Here is a 13,925-nt window from a genome sequence, read left to right on the forward strand (position 1 = left end):
ACAATTTGTATAAAAAATATAATTAAATTTCAACTTATGTTTATTTTAAAATGGGTACTCCTACAATCTATTACACTTTAGTAAAATGTTTTATATATATATATATATATATATATATATATATATATATATATATATATACCGTATATATATATGTATTTATTTATATAAAGTATGATTTTGAATTGAGTTTTAACTAAGTGTAGTATATTACACAAAAGAAACCATTTAAACAAGGGGAAGCAATATTTATAAATACAATGTACTTTTATTCTCAAAACTGCTATAATAATTATGAATTTGGTTGAAGCAGTAATGGCTGCACTGTGTTTCAAATAATACATTATAATTTCATTTAATAATTATTATTCAATACAGTTTAAGTAAAAATGACATGTTTTTCGTTTCAGATTAATGTGGCTGTTTAAATGTAATATTGCTAATTGCTAAAAATTATTTAGTGCTTCTTATTGGGTAAAACTGTTACTACATAAATATTAACTTGTAATTCTCTAATACAGTGTTTAAAATTGGTTTAAATGAATAAATTGATTTATATCTTGTATTTATAATAATAATAATAAATTTCTGAATGTTATTATTTGATTTATTTTATATTTGTATTTATATTTGAGGTCAAAGTATAAGACTTTATTTTATACTAGCTCTTTTTAAAGAATTCAAAGCCCAGTAATAAACATTTCTGTGATTTTTTAAATGTGTATGTAATATTTAACATTTTATTGTATAGATCTTGAGATGTAGATGAATTTGAGCAGTTTATAAGATAGCAGCATTTTTTGTATAAATGTTTAGATAAAGTCTAAGAAATATTTATTACATTTAATTTAAGAAACATATATATATATATATATATATGTAAAAGATATAAACATATAGTTTACGAATCACGTAATAAACTTAAATTTCTTTAGATTCTTATAAAATGTGTTTTATAAATGATAACTAAATGTAAACCTAGCATTTGAAACATTAAGTATATTGAACATTACACAATAGATAAACGTTGGCATGCCAATGAATGAATGTAAGCGATATGATACTTTTTAATTAATAAAATAGTGGCTTGATTCGTCGGTCAGTATCGTCTTTTGAGAAGTTAAGGTCAAGGGAACTATTACGTTAAAGGTTATAAAAGATAAAATTGAACTTAAGTCACACAGCTAGTATTCACAGAACCATTATTGAAATATGGTTTCTTTACGCGAATACTGGTTAGCACCGACTTCACGTTCGTTACAATGAACTATGAGATACACATAAAGCTTATAAAAGGTTGATGCTTTTAAAGTCCGTGAAGTAAAAAATACGATAAAAACCATTTTAATAAATGGTTCGTGTGATATGGTTAATACCTTAATTATGCATATGGTTGAAGCTACTTTATTAAACATAAGTTATAAAAATTATTATTAAAACTATTTTGAAAACTGTTTTCATTTTCGTTGTATAGGCCTACGTTTTACTTGATTTTAGTTAAGATATTTACCCACAATTGCGGAAATAATGTGTTAAATTATCAATAATTTGTAGACGATAAGATTCGATAGGATCTATAAAATAAGAAGTTTTGTGTGGTATATATAAAACAAACTTAAGTCACACAAGTAGTATTCACAGAACCATTACGAAATATGGTATATGCGAATACTGATTAATAACGACTTCACTTGCGTCACCTTTCCTTTCTATTACATTATTTTTTATATGGTTTATATATATTTGACTTGTTTTTAGATATGATATTTTCCCGCACTTACGACAATAAAGTGTGAAATTAAAAATAATTTATAGACGATCTGATCCAGAAAATAAGATCCGGTGGGTGGTATGTATAGAAAAAGCTTTGGTGAGTGAGATTAACAGTATTTTTTTACTTAAATCACTCTTCACTTTTTCAGCCTCTGTATTCTGGCACTCTGTACAGTGGTACAGTGGTCGTACATTTTTAAGATACGTTCATCCTCGCAAATGTATTACAGTACCTCGGAAAGGATATACTGAGGGTATTAGAATAAGATTAAACCTAAACAGAACATAATCTATAGCTCTCAGTCAGCAAATCAATGTTGTTCGGAAATCTACCATAGGCCTATACTGCGCAGCGATAACATTTTGAGATCTGTCTCGTGCAGTGCGCACTGCACTGATATATGTGAACCAAAATGTTTCTCAGAAATAATATGTTTCATATGTCGATCATCTTCTGTCAACAATTGTTTACACTATTAATTGATTGATCCATTATATGAAATTAAGTATTAAAAATTGGTCATCCCGCAATAATCCCAAACTAATAATCCTAAAGAAGAGAAATGTTTTAGTATAAAATAGAGGAAATAAATACTTCAACAAAATCACTGCGAGACTTTGGAATAATTTAATCTACTTAATACATTTAGTTACAGTATACATCAATATATATATATATATATATATATATATATATACATATAATGTTTATCAAGCGGAGAATTTCTTCGTATAAGAAATTGTCCCCGCTTGATAAACATTATATGTACAATATCGATACTTACGAACACAGCTTTATTTGTATGTAACTGAGAATAAAGCCACATATATCTCCTCTACCAACCTCTATAAACAGAAATGAAGATATTGACCAATTTTAATAATTAATTTCAACGCTATAAACAGGCTTGTTTCCATTTAAACGCTATTCACATAGGCTATACATCGATTAATGTACCCTACATGTTTTTATTAAACAGAAGTAATGTATTTACAATGTATAATTAAAGCATAATATTATGTCAGATTTTTTATGTGTATTTAAAATTAAGTATTTTATTATACAAAGATTACTTTACAATTAAGGTGTCGAATTTTTATTAATACGTTTTTAGGAATTTATTTAATTTATAAGAATCTGATAAAATTCCTAATAAAAAAGAGTCGTTAGGGAAGCGTATCATAGAGCCATCAGCCCGAGGCTTCAGTATCATCAATATAATATGAGTTAGAGTTCACAATACAAGATCAAAGGCTTTGAACTGATATGTTACAGTGAACAGAATATCGGGTAACGATTAAAATATATTAGTACTCGTAGTTAGTACGTATATATGGAAAGGGATTAATTCATATCCAACACTTATAGAATAAAGTAATATTTATAAAATAATGTATACTTTAATTCCTTATATTCGTGTGCCCTTAAATTATTAAATCCAGTTGTAGCAAATTGTAGGAGTTAGACAATTTGTTGGTCCCTTCAGTCGAATATGACTCCAGATTTCTGGAATCAAGTCTGTGACATCGTTAGGTTCTAGACCGAGCATTAAGAGAAAGTTGTATTGGAGCTGTAATGCAATTTGTAATTAAAGACGTTCATTAACTCACGAATTTCTTTGCTAATAGAGGATAGCCTAATTGCACTATTACATACTAACCTAAAACATAGATCAACAAACGCTACAAATCAAAATGTTTGAAGTGAACTCGTTCGTACCAGCGGCTTGTTATTTAGTTGTTTTAACAGGTAACCCGGGTACATAAAATAATAATACTGTATATACCTATTGAAGATCATGAATAAAACAGTACGAGATTGTAGGTGATCACGACAAGACATTTCGCATAACACATTTCCTACAAAAATTACACTCAACAAACTTATTCAAATATTATGTCCAATTGTGTTTATAAAAAATATGAGTATCTCCTCATAACATAACGAGTATAAGTACAAACATTTTTATAAATTAATAATTTTTGCATAAATTTAAAATATCGTATAATTTTTAAAGTTTTATGAATGTTATGTTTGTAGCTGATCCTTATAAAGAAAAACTTAAAATAGAATTTCATTTAGTAAGGAAAACAGGAATATAGTTCACCCTCGGGTTGATTCTTGACGACAGTTCTTACAGGTGGATTTGTTATAGAATATGTAAGGGCCATAAAATAACCTTGAGGAGCAATGTATCAAAATATCTTTGCATAGGTAAATGTATCACTTGCAAGAAGCTCTAGATATTGTTGGCATGTGATTATCCTCTGGCGAAATACCAAATCACATCGTCTACCTAATTTTTCCTCCTCGCTTACCGTTATTTACGGTAAAAATCTGTTCTAAATATGTGCCAGCTATGAAAGCCTAATTCAAAACTCAAGAGTAGGAATTTTTTTATCTCTACATCTCACACAATAAGTATGCTACTTAATGTAGTAACATAACATGATTTGAGTAGTGCAATAGGACATCACACTGTGTTATATTATTTTTATTGGTTCTGTTAAACGGTAATTTCTTCAAGAATACCAAACTAAAATAAGCATGTGTATTTCTAAATGACTTTTAATTTATCATGCATTTAGAGTTATCAGTTAAATGGGAGAACTTAATGTTTTCTATCCTATTAAATTCGAATGCAATAAACTTTGCTCATCGTTTTAAACTGAATATACGAGTAGTACTTTAAGGAGAAGATTTGGAATCTTTAACAAAATATACGTCGTCTGAACCTAGATATTGTGAAATGTGTTCACCAACTGCAATCAGTTGTAGATTTGTCTGTGATATTAGATTTTTTTCGTATTGATAATTTAATTTCTTCATAGTATTGCTAATTTTATATTCGTCTTTTATTATTATTATGCAAAGAATAGAAGATATAATAATTAAAACTTTTTTATGGAGCAAAGAAATTTTAAGCTCTATTTTGAATGCATATAATAAAAAGATATTTACTTAAACAATTAAAGTACAGTATATTTACTAGATATAAACCGTGAAAACAATTTGGTATTGTATACTGTTTGAGTGGTTCCATTCATCATTTAACTTCATGTTTAGACCTTCCAATACATAACTAAAAAATTTAAATGACTTTTTATACTTTTAATGATTTATACAGTGTAAACTTGTTTGTTCATTTGGAAATACATTTTATTCGAGATGTACAGTATATAAGCCAAGTTGATATTTTTATTTTTACATCTCTTGCTGTGAGAGACTATTACTGTACAGACGTGGGACGAAACTTCTAAGCGAATTTGTTATTATAATCTATTGCACGTGATCGCATTTCATAAAAAAATTGAACTTTATACACAAAGGGAATTAAATTAAATATTGAAAAATATTTTATGGATTTGAGTGACTGAATGAGAAATTACGTGAACATAGTTCGTAATGATCAGTGACATTATGGCAAAGGGGACCGGTTCCAAACGAAGCATAATGAGTAAAACTGCAGAAAATATGTTCCAGTGTCTTGTGGTAATTACATATTGTTAAAACTACTAGATTATAAGTGGGCGTGGATAGATCCATTATCTGGTAATAAGGTAAGGTACCCTACTCAAATTTTCGCGTAACAGGAACACCAAAAGAAGTAGTGACTTTAATAAGTAACAATAATAACCTCTCACTAGCACCCCTAAATAGTTTACCAAAAACACTAAAAAGCAGCATTTAGGTCATTTAGGTGGTTTTTGTGTACCGTACATTCAGACATACAGAAATGAAATTTTCCATCATATAGAATGTTAGGCTTCGCTAAAGTACAGCCAATAATATCGTGGTAGTGTGCCGAAATTGTTATACTTTTATGTTCAAAAGGAGTAAGTTCTTATTACAGCACATATATGATGTGACACGAGGCACGTGCATGACGCAAAGGGAGCCACAATACTACGTTATGTATTGGAGGTGCTGTGGAACTGTGGATGTGTCATCACGTACCAAGCCTACTCACACGTTTCCAGTGTTACTTCTACGTCACGCACATCGAATGTTAAAGCAGTATTGCCAAATTTCTTTAACAGTGTTAATATTGATTTCGATTAATATCGTTAATTGTATAGTACAATCAATCTTTGACCCAAGATATATATATAAATAGACTATAAACAATTAAAATATATGCCTTAATATGTAAATAATATTACAATTATAATACATCTTGGACTCATAAATAGACAAGTTTAGGCCACCGTCCAAAAGTTTCAATGTTGGTCAAATTTTGAATTTTAGGATTTTTAAGGGAGTCCCGACTTCCATGTAAGCGTCATTTGGCAGTCTTAGTGGTTCACTGGCATGTGCAAGGATATTATCAAACAGAATAAGGAGATCATTCTATACAGTACAAGGCCGATGGCACTAGAAAGTAGTACTACTATCACATTCATTACTAGAACCTGCTCTATCTCACACTTAATCCAACGTCTCGCGTTAGATCTAAACGACACTCTCTATTTGTTACAACACGTGTAATGTTTATATTATCAAAAACCATTAAACCTTAATTTTTTACGTAGTTCAAGTTTATTTTCATTAACGTTTGCCTTTTTAATTAATTCGATGCTTTTGAATATAGTAATTGGCAGGATTATTTGAAATCGCATAAATGTATTGAGTTTAAGTTACATTTCCAACTATTTATTTATTTATTCTCTATGTATAAAAGAAAATTTACAATTTTTCTAAATGCCTTCTCCTCCTTTGACGCTTTTCTATGGCGAAATATTAGCTTTTATTTTTACGTCATTTCATTATTTAACAATTTTTTTTTTCTTTTTGTCAATAAGTGTGTAAACTCTATTAAACACGATACATTTAAATACAAAAACATGATATACGAAGCAAAAAATATTAAAAGTAGTCATGAGATTAATACGCAAAAAATCTCTTAACTGATGCTATCATAGTTTTAGGAAAATCTTTTTATAGCCTCAAACGAAAAGTAGAATATTCTTTACGTTTGGCAACATAGCAGTTTTATCAGATTATGAATAACGTAAATTGTTCATTTTAAAAACATCAGAGATACAAATATCTATGTTTTAACTATATATGAAATCAGTGCAGATTGTAATTCCAAGAAAGATATAGGAAGAAATTATTTAACGCTATTTTCGTTTGCGGTAAAACCAAGTAATATTTAAATTTAATCTCCAATGCGATACAATCTGAAAGAGATACATAAATACGGAAAAAAGTGCTGCACCTGTTTTAATACATAGCTGCATTTCGTAAAGCGAGTCCTGCTTTATACGAAGTAAATATAGAGATAAACATCAACGATTATAGATAATGTTCTTCTTTTAGTGGTTTACTATTTTTTTTTAACAGTAACGCTCATACTTATAGAACACTTTTAGAACTCGCTTGAAATATAAATAATAATTAATTTAGACATGAAATACACGATTTTTAACATTTAATTTCAAGTGATACTGCGTGTATTACTTGGAGCCTAAATTGTATTTCTAAAACGAGATTTTGGGCAATCACTTGTATTATTAAAGTTCTAAAGACTCATGTGCCGTATTAATAGTCCGCCAACACCGTCCTTGTCCTGGTCCTGGAGGATATCGCAGTCCACCGTCGCAGCATTGCGGGTGGTCCTGCCGACGCGGGCCGTGAAGTTCACCATGGTGTCATCAGTAAATTTAACCAATCGAGTGTTACATTTTAATGTGTAGTTTAATAGGTTCTGATATTCTTTTTTTAGACACTAGATTCCCGTCTTTAATTTATAGATCTCTGCAGTACGGGCTGCGTGGTTTATTTAAGGGGTTGATGAATATTGACTGGCTGTCAGGGGATTAGACCTATCGTGGTGTAGGCAGAAGGTATTGGAAAGTTCAGTTGTTGAAGCGGGTGCTCACCATGCACCGTCATCATATTTAATCCCGTTTGGATGCATATGCCGCAGACTTTAATAGACAGCTTCATGCTATATGCAAGAAAATGATTTTCCCCTATATTTTATTAGTCATTAATTAATATTATTGAAAAAAAAATGGTTTCCTAATTTTTTTCTGTTGTTGACACCTTAATGCGACACCGGTAATGTTCCAAATTTATAACAGCTGGAATAATAGTATTAAACAATGTTGTAATAAAAATAATAAAAAAACATTTTTTCTATTAAATATTATTATACAGCAATAAACAGACGACATATTTCGGTTATCAAGTCTATATAATGAACTATTATTCATTCATGTGTAGCCTACTATTTATACACAAATAGTAACGTGAAGTAACACATATGATTATATAACCATTGCACAGTTTCCAGGCTATTACAAACGTAGATTTTTGTATGATAAGTAAAACAAGCTTTCTAGGTACCTTTTCGAATAAAGAAGACACTGAGACTTTACTGACGTGTTTCAAACAAACCGGATTAACAAACAGTGAACTAACTCTTTCAACCAAGTTATGTGGAGTTGATTAGGCCTTTAGGTGCTAGTCTATCTCTGTTTTCTTAAAGAGAGAGAGAGTCGGTCGGTTCAAATATATTATTAGAATGGATTACATGTCATTACAAATCACCTATTACAGATATTTATCCAAGGTTTTGGTAATATTAATTTTCGTTTTCATCAAAATAAAAAAGGAAAATAAGTGAATATATATATTGTGGTATCCATATAATAAATCATGGTAAACTAGCACCTAAATACCTAAATAATACATATGGTGAATTAAAAGAGTACTGATAGTCTTCACCATATATTTTACAAAGTAAATCCATAACTTTTGTAAAATAATTATTTTTAAGAAAATAGTTTTGATGTGGCTATTATATACTATAAATAAATTATAAAAGTGAGATTTCCTAAGAAAATTTCAATGCAACTAACTTATTCGTATTGCAACTAACTACATTTATGTAGGTTTACGTAGCATAAAAGACAATTACGCATGAGACGATGAGAGTAAAGGTATATACCCCGAGTATGGTTCGCAAGCAACGAGTAACATTAAATGCTAGACCGGGAACTCGACAAAGTTACTACATATTATCGTTGGAGGAATGTTACGAGAACAACAGTTAACAGCATGTCATATTTTTTAGCCTAAAGTTATGATATTAGTTATCTCTAGAATTTCAGCTCCTAATGTGTTCAGTGCACTAATTGTTATCTGTAGAACTGATTAAGGGATTTGACTACGCCTTCTTAAACCCCATCCGCCTGTTCGGTCAATTATCCAATATCTATTGTCATTTATAATCGCAGAATGTAAAGGTCAAATAACCGTTAAACGTGGAACATGTGTTCCTCTTGATTCCAGGATAGTGGCACTATTTTTCTGTGGAATAGCTCTTGGGAGAAGACCCTATTAACATGCAATTGAATAAACAGGTATTTCTTTGTCCAGAAAATAGCTCTGTTAATTTCCGGGACAAAAAATAAAGAAAGGTCTCCGCCTGTCATATTTGTTCATACAGTTTAATTTTAAATATAACAATATAATTCCTAATTATATTTCAGATATCTAAGATCTGGCAATAACGTACTATAATGGTCTTACCAATACAAATATGCATTTCAGGCATATATTGTCTTATTCTAACATAGCGCAATAAATTTACTAGACACATTAGAATTTTCAGTTTCTAATTGCTGGTCGAACCTTTGTTTAAAATTGATCGAACTCATAATCTTAATAAAATATAAAGTTTACATAATCCACTTTAATTAATGTATCGATATTGGGTGGATATTGCGATGACTGGCAGTTACTTACAAGATTATTTAATTGACATCATGATATAGCAACTCATCGCAAGAACGCTTGATTACAATATGACTGATCATATTGATATTTACAGGTGATGATAAGATTATCAGCATAACTGAAAGGAGGTTAGTGTATTGGAAGTGTAGTGGTTTGTGCATTCAAACGAGCAGGTGCCAGGCTAAGTAAATTAACAAAACTTCTTTCATTAAAACTTATTTTTAAAAATGAAACGTTCTAATATTGGTTTTTAAATCAAACATATCACAAGATTTTTAATTAATTTATTTATTTAAAACATGTTCATATAATTATGGAATTCTTACGAACACAAAAAAGTACACTTGTATCCATCTATCTGGCATAAAAATCTGGAGTTATGGGATCACAAGTCTTTAATTTAGAACTGTTGAAAGTTTCAATTTTGTTGAAGAGCCTCAGAAACTAGTGGTAATCGACATAAAAACTAAAGGTTATTGTTTCTAAACTAATTGCTTTCTGTTCTTAAACACGTAAATAAACATTGTATTAATATTTACATTTGTGTAGTATATTGTTTAATTTATATAAAAAATTATCTACAATGGTTGACTGTACACACACCGTACGTACATTGGAAAAATGAACAGTCTTCTCTCTAATTGGTAGGAGATCATGCTATGTTTCGAACGCAATAAGACTCATAAGACTAGGCTGAATTGGTTGGCGTGGTGACGTATAACTTAAGGATCCACAATATCTCAATTATAATAAATGTTGTTCGTTACATAAAATTAATTAATGGGTGATTAACTATGAAAATTGTTACACTAATGATCTAATTTACATTTCATTAAAAAATGTTTTAGGCAATGAATACGTAGTTAATATAAGAATTATTCATAAGAATTATTTTATAAATTAAACAGAATGCCATTTCGAAAATTTCAATTTCAACTTTATATTTTAAAGTGTACCATATGATAACAGTATGATTCTAAAATAAAAGAATAATTTATAATCATATAACACTTTATAAAATTATATTTTTTAATTCTTACACATAAATTATTATAAACTTTATAATTATAATGAACAATAAACTATTATTAAAATATAGGGCTAGACTTTAATTCTTACAATTATTTTTTTATTGAAAAAAACTCGTATGTATTTTTTGATTTTGCCAGTTATTTATTGCAGCAATAATATTATTTGTATCATAACCTATATAATACTCAATTACCTATATATATATATATGTATAATACCTGTGTTGTAAGGTTAAGTAGTAGGGAGGAATTCATAGTTATAACTTTACATTTCATACATCAATTTAGCATGTTGTGGCACAGAGTGTGCTAAACAGAGTGAGATTCTTGAAATATTTTGTCTAACTAAGCAGGGCCAGGTTCATTCTACAAATATCAAACCAAAATAGTTCATTTAACTTAAAAAAGTACCTTGGCAAAAATACGTAAAAATACACGAAAGAGAACTTCTTATAATTTGGAACAAAAAGGCTACAATTAACTATTCACTTCCTCGACTACCAGAAATTATTGTAAAACTGGATATACATTGTTCATTAATGATTATTGATACTTTTAATGAACAAATAGGTTCACGGCCAATTTATATTGTTATATTTAGCAAAAATTTAGAAAGATAAATTAAAGAAATTTATGAAAGGTAAAGTTACAATTATGAATTCCTCCCTACTACTTAAACTTACAACACAGGTATTGTATATATTAAGTTATATAGGAATTACTAATAAGTATAAATTAAGTATTATATAGGTTAGTAGATAATAATATGGGGTTCCTGGCGCACTTTCGGAGCCGACCGAAAAGCAATGTAAAATACTGTTCAATACACCATAAATATGTAAAAACAATTCACAATACAATTTACTTAAATAAACTATGGTAAACTGTATTCAAGCAATTTTTCATGACAGTATGACAACATAAATTGTGGAATTTATAATACTCGAATGTTGAATTTAGAATATGTTGGCATTACCGTTGAGCGAGAAATGTTGGTAGCACTGCGCGGCACACAGGAGAACAGCCTTTCCCGTCCAGACCTCACACTAGTCAGTCATATTTAAATTTTACTCTATACTTTTGATCCAGGAATGTTAAAAGTTCACTGTTTACTGGTTTAATATCGCATTCTCTTCATCTTCAGCTCTATTTGGAACAAGACTTAGTGAAATTAATCCGTAGTGACAAGTTCAGTGCTTTATATTCTACAATTTTAACCACGTTACACCATCTTTAAGACTCATCCATCATAACATCTCTTCCTTCAAGACAGTGTGAATCATTCAGTTCATCAAGACATTTTCTAATCATGCCTATTTCATTACTTCAAGCGACACTATGATGTGGTCTACAGTCACTGATCTGCGTTGTGCAACATCTCGAAGCAGCGGACGTGTTATCACCATGACGTGATCTGCAGTGTTGTGCAACATCCTGAAACAGCCGACGGTCAAGGACTTGTTATCAACCGCAGCCTCACACTCTGAACATCTGGCTACACTGCCTCAACACTCCGCAACACCTTGTTTCATCACTCGACCCCTTTCTGCACCCTCCAACCACGTCATCGCAACCCTCACGAAGAATGAAGATCACAGATGAGTTCTTAAAGAAATTAAGCTTAATCTATAGATTTAATAATGTAAATAGCGCTTATCAACACCTTCATGAACTAATTTCAAAAACCTTTCTAAAAAATAACAAACCAAAATTCAAAATTCATTCAGATGACAAAAATTGGCTTACAATTGGCATTCAAACCGCCGTTAAAGTTAGAAATAAACTGTATAGACAAAAGAGATTTGAACAAGCAAAATTTTATAAATCGAAAATTAAACATTATAGCAATATTTTAAAAGAAAACTATTATAAAGAACTGATTGAAATGTCATCTGATTCAAAAACCAAATGGAATATTATAAACTAATTCTTAAATAAATCCAAAAAACCTTGTAGATACACAGGTGATTTAAATACAATGAACAAATTCTTTGCAAACATTGGTTCAGAATTGGCTTCAAAGATTCCAGATCTAGAAAACGAAAAAATGAAATCAAATCCGAACTCTATATATCTCTCTGAAATTACCAAACTAGAAATTGAGACCAAAATTAAACTTTTAAAGAATGATAAAGCAAGTGGATCAGATAAAATTCCAATCAAACTAATCAAAAATCTTGTATACATAATAAGTGAACCACTAGCATACATTTTTAACTTAAGTATTCAAACTGGCATTTTTCCCGATAGATTAAAAATAGCAACAATCAGCCCAATCTACAAAAGTGAAGGAATTTTATCAGATCCATCCAATTTTCGACCAATCAGTCTACTACCAATAATTGGCAAGATATTTGAGAAATGTTTGTATGAGAGATTATATAGCTTTTTGGAAAAATACAACCTGTTATCAAGAAAACAATTTGGCTTTAGAGTTAACAAAAATACAGAGGAAGCAATCAATTTAGTTGTTAACAGTATTGATCAAAATACACTAATCTCATTTCTAGACCTTAAGAAAGCCTTTGACACTGTAGATTTTAAGATATTACTATACAAATTAGAACATTTAGGAATTAGAGGTAAATGTTTAGATTTATTTGCTAGTTATCTTGATAACAGGTTCTGTAATACAAAAATTGGCAACAAAATTTCAAATTTAGAAAAAATCACCTGTGGAGTTCCTCAAGGAAGTTGTCTTGGTCCTCTTTTGTTTATAATATATATCAATAGTATAACAACCCTTAATTTACATGGCGAATTAATACTCTTTGCCGATGACACAGCCTTAATAGTTAAAGGTAACGATTTATATAAAAAAACAAACGAGGACCTGACGAAAATTAATAATTGGCTACAACAAAATAAATTAACTTTAAACTTTCAAAAAACAGAATATATAGATTTCTCCAGAACTAATGACCAATTACCAATAAAAAAGGTAGAATGTTATAAGTACTTAGGCTGTATCATAGACTTAGACTTAAATTTTAATCAACATATTAACCATATAGAAAAACAAATTAAAAAAGCTTTGAAACCGTTATATGTATGTGAAGAAGAAAACTTCAAAAAGTCAGTATTTTCAGCATTTGTCATGTCTTTTCTAAATTATGCAATAACCATTTGGGGTAACAAAAATATTTCAAACCTTTCTAACATTCAAAAACATATTATGACTAGATTCAAGATAAAAAATATTATATCCTTAGATTCTTTATATACATATAACAGGATAAAATTAGCCCGTAAAAATAAAATAGATGTAAGTAGTTTAAGTAACATAGAATTAGATATTTTTAATAAAAATTTAAGCGATACCAAACTTAAGGCAAATTTTAACTACGAATATATACCAACTAAAAGTTATT

The sequence above is a fragment of the Homalodisca vitripennis genome, chromosome 3, assembly GCF_021130785.1.
Source record: "Homalodisca vitripennis isolate AUS2020 chromosome 3, UT_GWSS_2.1, whole genome shotgun sequence".
NCBI lineage: Eukaryota > Metazoa > Arthropoda > Insecta > Hemiptera > Cicadellidae > Homalodisca > Homalodisca vitripennis.